Source organism: Hydractinia symbiolongicarpus, chromosome 2 (genome assembly GCF_029227915.1).
Source record: "Hydractinia symbiolongicarpus strain clone_291-10 chromosome 2, HSymV2.1, whole genome shotgun sequence".
NCBI lineage: Eukaryota > Metazoa > Cnidaria > Hydrozoa > Anthoathecata > Hydractiniidae > Hydractinia > Hydractinia symbiolongicarpus.
The window spans coordinates 16951272-16959332 of record NC_079876.1 but is presented as its reverse complement, the minus strand read 5'-3'; the positions used below and the strand labels follow the sequence as shown (position 1 = coordinate 16959332).

The following is an 8061-nucleotide window of genomic DNA, read 5'->3' as shown; positions in this document are numbered from 1 at the left end:
GGCAGGAAAAAAAGTGTGCGCATGCGCCATTATTTGTTATCAAATTTTCTGCCGCAAGCGATTCATAATGGCCACCATCGCACGTGCTTCTAATTTCCCTTAAAAACAAATGTTTTTTGAGCCTCTGCGGTAGAGATCATCCCCTAAAAGGATTTTATTTTAGTAGAGCAGGCCTTGGACTATACAAAAACTCTAGATTCGACTACCCGAACACTTTCACTTTTGTTGGGAGGAGACAGAAAGAATAGCAATGTTTTGATTATAAAATTTTATAAGTTGGTGGAAAATGAAGATATTTGCTTTCCAACGCAAAGTCATGCTTTAAGACATGTTTTTCCTGAAAGCTGATAGCCTGTTTTATCAAATAAAACCAGTGGTTTGTGGCTGCCACTTTTTTTCTGAAAGAAATTGGTCCTCGGAAATGACCTTTCACAAGACTTCATAAATCGGTAAATATCATTATTTTAAATGAGAATTGCGCACTCAATAAGATAAATATAAGCAATAAACCAGTGTTAGATGTGAAAAATGTTGCTTGTGGCTACCCCCCTAACTTTTCAGTCAGGGTAAACACTTAATTAGGCGATGGTAGGCTAATTAGGGCATACCACCTATTTACGCGACTCATTGTAGCCTAGTTAGACCATATGTAACCTAGTTAAGACATTGCAATATTCAATGGCTTTTCACACATTCCTAAGAAAAAATAGCAAAAACACTTTGTTCAGAATGGATAGTGTATGCAACCATGATTCCAAAATTGTCACTCGTGCCTTGATATGCTCGCGCAAGTAAGAATTATGTTAAAATGAAATATTACATGTCGCCTATTTAGGTGACGATAGTAAAATACGCAATAATTTAATGAAGATATTCTTTCACAAAAAACGCAAAAAAAAAAATTTTTTTTTAAGATGGATGTGGTAACAATTTGTTTTGTAACGTTTCTTTTTTATTTATCCTGTTTTAGCAACGTTAAAATCTTAGTCAAACAATACCACATTTTCATCCCCCATATTTTTTTTCCTGTGGCTGAAATCCATTATTTAAAACAACAAATATTGCCACACAAGGTTTGGGCCATAAGTTGCCAATGCGCAATGCAAATAACACGATAATTGGTCAAAATTGTCTGCGATTTGATTCACATAAAAATTGTAGTGCGAAACGCAATGATTTCGACGTATTTACAACAGAAAGTTTTCGTTCGCCTAGTTAGACTACGGTTAGCGCAATTAAACTACATCATGTCGCCTAACTAAATGACTCGCCTAATTAGGTCATGTCGTCTAATTAGGTGTTTACCCTGACTGTTTCACAGTCACCCAAAAGGGGTTAGGGTTTATTAATAGTTCTGCTAAAAATAATTTTTCATAGCGAAGGTTTGTTTGTTAATGAAAAATCTCATACAAAAAGAAATCGATAATATTTTTCTATAATATGTATATAATTAACAAAACAACAAGTAACACTAAACCAGAGATGCTCCTGTGCATTTATTTGGACAGCATATCTGTTCGTACCCTGGAAAAAATTTTTGACTTATATAATTGAGGCTTATGCCGAGTTTGTGGTGTCTGATAAATCATGAAAAATTTATGTTTATCTCGCCGGAAAAAAGTCAGGGGTTTCACAGGAATATGTTAAACATTAACTCACATGTCTGTACATTTTTATGCACACTTTGCTATCATTTTACATGCTTTTTTATGAGAGCCTCAGGTTTTTTTAAAAGATAAGAGCTTTTTGTAGGCCCCGCCATCTGCTCAATCATTGTTTTCCAAACCTAGAATCACCCAGAACCAGCTGGAATCAGTCAGAATGACCCCTAGGTCATTCTGACTGATTCCAGACCAAATTAACACGAACAGTCACTTGAAAAAAATATAAACAACTAGGAAAAAACGCTGGTGTAAATACTGCGTTAATAATTGGCTCCGTATCGAACGTGTATTCCATAGACTTTAAAGGGAAAGACTCATGTTAGGTAGAAGACCTTCCAAGCCAACATTAAGAAATTGAAAAGGAGGACATTTAGTAAGAAGTTGGGAATTATGAAACTTTTTTTGTACAAAAAAATACATTTTATAATTGAGACTTGAAAAAGAAACTTTTTGTTTTCGGGAAGTCGGCTGTACGAGGTTTGTACCCGGGGTCCATTGAATGTGACGGCTGGTCTGTTAAATTATTAAATTATAAAAGATTGAAAATGATTGCCACACATTGGACATGCATGCGTTTTCGTGGTTTTGGGTGGTTCTGGGTGATTCTGGTAGCTTATATTGTATTTTCTGTTTTTTCACATTTTAGGGCACCAGTCCCAAATTGTTCTATGATACAAAACATGTTGGCACGATTTCATTGAAGTAATTTTGACCCAATAATTCACAATTTCAAGCGTCATTCAAACGTGATTTGCATGTGAAGATTTGTTGACAGAAGCGGTTAAAAAAATGATGGAACAATGATGAAACAGAAGATCTTGCTGATTTGCTCGATTACCACTTTTTGTTGGATGCGTTTGAAATAAGAATATATTCGTGAAATCCAGATTATGAATTGAAATAAAAAATACTTGTAATAGCCTAATTTGTAAAGTATTTTTATATAATTCAGATTGACTTTCGTGGTGAAAAATCTCACAATTAGGGAATGGTCTAGGCTAAAATGTCTGTGTAAATGGTTAGCTTTTTCGTTTAACATATATATAGCTATATAACTGTACAATTTTTTTCATTTGCAATCATTTGCTAGTCTAACAACAACAACAATAATGATAAATATTTAAAGTGTTTCTAGCCCAGAAAATCACAAAAACCTATTGTTAGTGGATTATTTCCATTGGGGTCCACTGAGTCTGAGTGAAGCTAGCTTTCTTACATTTACGTTTAGTTTTAGCAGGCTTCTAGATAGAGAAAACTAATCAAGACCAACCTTAGAGCTAGCTAAGGTTACAGATCAGATGAATTATTTTTTTTGTCTTTTAAAATTTAATTTTAGTAGTATAATATCGTTTGTTCTTTGTTTATTAGCGTCTATTTTACATTTCTAATAGTTGTCAACCATTTTTTTTTTGTGAAAACGAAAGTGAAATGTATGGTGTAGAAAAGCTCAAAATTTTAGTAGTAAAAAAAGTGGCAGCTACTACCTAATACGATAGAACGGTCGATAAGGGATACATGCAAACAGGAAAAGTAATTTTTAGGCAAAACCTTGCGTCAGAATGTTGTACAAGAGTGCTCCTGTACTGGTAAATTGTGAACTAGCCATCCGGGCTTTTGTGGACCTTGCCGTCTGTTTAGGCTGCCCAGGGTAGCAACCAAAGGCGAAATAGTAGTCTATGGTCATCCTTCTTTAGTTTTAAAAGAAAAAAAATGTTAAATTTTCTTTTATTGGGCAACTAAAACAAGATAATAGAGAGTGAGGTCAATATCGATGACGTCATAATCTTATGCCGTAGGCGCTTTTTATAAAAAAAATTTTTGGCGCATGCGCACACTTTTTTTCCTTAAAATCGCGGTTTTGAATGACCGTGTCCCGTGTTAATTATGTAAAGAGAATAATTGTAAATTTGGTACTATTTTTAGTAAATTTTCTGCACATCTTGCACATCTTGTTTCTGTGCATTCAGTCTTCAACATGTAATGACAGAGTCGAACAAACATTTTTGTAATAAATTCGCTGTTGAGTGAAATTTTTCTTTCATACATCACAGGAGTTATCCTGTATCTCAGCATCTGTTGTATTTGTTTTCTCTCACTTGTAGTTGGCTTGGCTTACGCCACTATATTTCTAGTAAGTGTTTATTTCTTATTATATTTTATGTCATCTTACATGTGTAATTTGTTGCTTAAATTTCGTCTTGTAATTTTATTGTTTAGCGAGTAAAAATAGTTAAGTCAGTTGAAATCGTGTAAGCACCTACACTAGCCGATAAGGCCCGTAGAAAAATCTACTTAGTGAATACACAAAAAAATTTTTTTTTGAATTTGTTTCCCCGTCGCCTTTATTGAGTAGAGCTTAACCCTATTCGGTCCGGGGGGGAGGATTCCGCCCCCCCCCCCCTGACGGTTTTTTTTAATAACTCCTGATTGCTTTCTTATATGGCTATGATACTTACTGAGTTTCAACATTTATCTATTAGACTCCTGCACGCTAAATTTGTAGGTTCCATTCCTTTCAGAAGCTTTGATATTGGCCATTACTAGAAACTACCCCTAAAATCTCTATGAAATCCTTATAAGGGGGAAAATATAATAACTCCTGTTAGGATTATCCTTAGAACTTGAAACTTGCAACACAACTTTGTTTCATCAAGAAGAATCATTTTGAATAATTTTGACACGTGACTAATCCGATTTCCCGATTTTGTCGGATATTACCCGAAAATCGAAAAAAACGGATTTTCGGGCAATTTTTGGCAATTTTTTATCCGATCCATGTAAAAACCGGAAGATATGTTAAACAAAATTTATTTAGCTTTCAGAAACTTCAAGCAGAATGTAAAAATTCTAGAACAAAAGTAACTATATTTTAAGCAGATAGTGGCATTTTTAACAATGTTCAAGCTTCTGATGACGTCACAGAAAATGTGCTGACGCAAGCAAAAATTTATTGCCGCCATTTTGTTCCTTTTATGACGTACTATAAGTGTGCCAAGTTTGAGCAATTCTATAAAAAGTTATTGAGGGGGGCGGAATCCGCCCCCCCCCCCCCCCCCCCGGTCATAGTATGTTCGAAAAACCCCGGACCGAATAGGGTTAAAACGCTGCTGAAAATAAATGTATACAGTATTCTCTTCAATTAGCGGACACTGCACTGGCCGGTCCATGCACTGGCTGTTTTCTGGTCAAAGTCTTATAAAAAACTTTCTAATTAGTTAATTAGTTAATTTTTAATTAACGGACACTCTGATGAGCGGACAATTTTTTTCTCTCCAATTAGCATACAATCCAAAAAATTAGGGATCAGCATTTAATTTTAAATATGTATTTTAAACACTTTGAAACTTTACAGGAAAAGTCGGCTTTTACAGTCTCAATTTTCTTCGCAACCCAGTCAATCAATTTTTGTTGTCCATAAAACTTATACACAACTGGTATTTCCAGACCATATCCACCTCCACGACTAACTCTCTTTCCACAAACTTAAGCTGTAATCGAATGTGTGTCCCACAATGCTTTCGTTTTGTAAAGAATCAGTTCTTATTATTGCTATTGCATTTCTGTCCACCTCGTTAGATGGCTCATGCCTGAATTGTAACAGCTCCCTGTACTAGTACTCATTCCAATCCTTTTCGATGAGTATGGGTATGTTGACCTCAATGGCTATGTTGAAAGACAGTTTGAGCGTTAAAGTGCAGTGATTAGTGCAGATATACGTTATACTAAACTCTGTTGAGTTGTTATAGAAAGAAGTTGTTGCCAGTTGGATCACTTAAACCATGTCACACATCATGGCGGAGCGCTTTATTCAGATGTACTGTACCCTCTACCTGATTATATATTTTAAAATCTTGCAAGTAGCGGTGAAAAAAGCACGAAATAACTACACCATATTAAAACCTTTTCCAGCAGGATTAGCCACCTAACATTTTCTATTTTGCAAAAACACGATGGCTCAAGACACATAAAAAATAGTCCGTTAATTATAAACCCAACATACATTTTAAAAATCAGGAAACATTTTTTTGTTTTTTTAAGAAAAAAATACAGAATTTATGTCAATATTTCTTTGTGTATCAAAGCTACATTGGCCAAACATGCGTTTCCTACTGATCACAGTGTTTATATTACGTGAATTATGTTTAGCATGGGTAAAATTCATGGTATTGTTGTTTAAAAAAAATTTGTCAAATTAAGTCCACTTGAGATATTTGAAGTAAGTCTGTCTACAAAAAACAGTTATTCACATTAATTAGTCAGCTCAAAATATATCTGCAAACTAATGACAGACGATGTGACATCCACAAAAAAATAGGCCACATGGAATTTAATTCATGTGAAACATAATTCAGTGGTTCTATATTGTTATCCATTAACATCTTAGCTTTAGCTGATTAACTGTACAGAGTCAAGCATAGTATTCCAATATTCCCGCATATACTTAATAAAAATCATACTATATATCACAAAACTTTGTTAAAATTTAATTGGAATGGAGTTCTCTAATAGTCTGGATGTAATACAATTTTCTCAATGAATGTGTAGTCTACAAAGTCTGTTTATTTCTATTTGTCTTTTTGTGACTATGTCAACAGAATTGAAAACATTGTTTGGATTTTTATAAAGCAATAAGGAAAAAAGAATCAACAAGCATGTGCAGTTAGTGAGTGACATACATCGCTACTTTTTGGCCACAATTGGCCAGTGTCAGTGTTGCAAGTGTTTAATTGTGCGTCAAAACCAATACATATGTGTTCAGGCTGAAAATATAATCAACAGATCACCAAGCTCAAAAAATACCGTCAATTAAGAAACTTTATGAAATTCCTGAAACTTGTACTTGGAAAGAGCAATTGCCTTTAAAAATTCTGGACCTATTTGTATTTATGAAAACGGCACACAGTTATAACCAATGGTATAAAGGCACTAGTACTAGTGGAACAAATACTCCACATAAATCTTTTTCTTTTTACTTCAGCCTAAAAAACAGCAAAAATGCATATAAAAAAATTTGTTCAATTAAGAACAACGAGTTTCCATTCATTACTATCTACATGCATAAATAGATGGGTTTTTTTATTTATATATTTCCAGCATTAAAAAATAATTATTTGAGGAAACTTCTTAAATGTTTCCATTCATTACTAATGTTTTTATATTTCTTATTTTTGCAAGATTAAAAAATAATTATTTGAGGAAACTTCTTAAATGTTTCCATTCATTACTATTTGTACATATATAAATGTTTTTATATTTTTTATTTTTGCAACGTTAAAAGTAATTATTTGAGGAAACTTCTTAAATGGTTGTTAATTTTCACACAACTGTTTAAAAAGTTATGTAGATTTTTACTTTGGACTAAAACGATCTTTTACTTTATGTATTTATTGTACATAAAGCAGAGAACAGTGTCCTTCTAGGGTTATTAAGAAATATTTTCGTTATATTTACGTTATTTTTTGCTTTGCTAAATTTTATTTTTGGTAATATAGAACGGACAGCCAATTACTGATATGAAAAATCGTAAGAATAATATCAAACGAAGATCCATACAATGTGAATGTAAGTCCTTGCTTTTTTATTGCTTTAGCTTTTTTAAATATAAATATGCGAACACATCTTTTTAGAATACTATTAGACCTCTATGTATTGTCTGCAAATTCCGGAGAATTGCTTTAATATTTTATTGTTTTGTATTTTGTTTTTTAGTGAAGAAACTGGTTACATTACAACGAACGAGTGAATGATTAGTTAAAAACAGTCTAAGAAATGTATGGATGCTGAGTCGTTTACGACACATGTAAAAAAGTGCGCCAAATATAATTTTTTTAAAAAAATCTGCCGAATTTATGTCGTTGATAGCAAGCATAAACTGTGTATTTGCTTTCGCCTCTTGAAAATTTTAGCGAATGTGTGCATGAGAGTTCTGTAACCATGGAACCAATATACGTCTTCTGTGTCTTTAACAGAACACTGTGTAGTAAAAATAAATATAAGAATTGCGTCAATGCTGTGGCGGTTTCATGCGCTGTTAGTAAAAGTATGGATGCTGTTTCTAACAAAACATTATAATCAATGCAAAAGGTTATGTCGTTTTGCATATAGCCTAACAAATTTATAGATGCTCGGGAACTGCAATCTTTCTAAAAAGAGTATGAATGCCATGTCAAGCAAAAAAGTTGTACAAGCTATGCTGTGGAAATCATTGCAGGAAATATAAGGTCGTGTTCCTATAAGTTTTTAAAAAGATGATCGATTTAGTGCAGCTCTGTCGGTAGAGCGTTTAAAACATCTCCTCTACTTGAGATTATAAGTTCAATATCCCCCCCATTGTCTAGTTAGTTTGACATTTCATAGAACCTTTTGTAGCAATGGGAGCTAAACACTGGAAACCTGG

General features: G+C 33.5%; 1 long non-coding RNA gene across 1 annotated transcript; it reads left to right on the top strand.

The window, feature by feature from the left end:
* On the top strand, positions 1-7536 carry LOC130629711 (uncharacterized). Its single transcript, XR_008982012.1, has 4 exons — positions 1-449; positions 2311-3795; positions 7157-7226; positions 7374-7536. It is a non-coding gene; the product is annotated as an uncharacterized LOC130629711 (long non-coding RNA).
* The last annotated feature ends 525 nt before the right edge of the window (positions 7537-8061 follow it).